Genomic DNA, 796 nt, shown 5'->3' on the forward strand with positions numbered 1-796 from the left:
CCATCGATGAGCAGGTTTTGATGAAGTAATTGATGATGAGTTATGTGAAATATTAATATTACGTTGAGGTGAATGTGATGATTTCAAGCTCCTACTCATTCCCTCACTATCAGTATTACATAAACAATGTTCTCTCCTAGTAGTTCTCCTTATGAAAATTGGCATTTTGCTTTTAGATTGCTAAACGTAGATGAAGCAAATATTAAGCATGCTTATTCTTTTTTGAAAGTGAAAATCATCAAGAGAGATAATTGAATTTTCACCCATGCACGCTCGGAAGAATTCATCCAATAGAAGTCACACTACTGTTGAACATTTTTGGTTCTTCACAATAGAATGAATAATACTTCCTCGAGGAGAATCTTTCAAAGATTTTTTCAATCTATTTAAAGATTTTTCAATATTGAAATTGTTAAATGTTTTACAATAAAAAAATGCAAATACTCACCTTCTCATGCCATTGTGGTTTCATGCAATGCGAAACAGCACAATCTCCCGAATCTCTTCAAAACCTCCAAGTTCTCGATTGTAATTGTTCCATATGCAAAAAGAAAGGTTTCCTCCATCACATTGTGAGTGAGAGTAATTTTGTATTGAAGAGTCCTTCATCATTGAGTGATTTAGGTTGCTACACCTTCCAGACACATGTGGCAAAGCACTACTTTTGTCCAAAGTGTGGAATTTGTACCTTCTACAAGCCGAGAAGTAATCCCGATGGTTGGAGTGTCAATATGAGATGTATTGTGGATGAATGCAAGGTGGATTATCAGGTGGAAAAGTTTGATGGTGAAAATTG

This window comes from Naegleria gruberi (assembly GCF_000004985.1).
Source record: "Naegleria gruberi genomic scaffold NAEGRscaffold_407, whole genome shotgun sequence".
Classification (NCBI taxonomy): Eukaryota; Heterolobosea; class Eutetramitea; order Acrasida; family Naegleriidae; genus Naegleria; species Naegleria gruberi.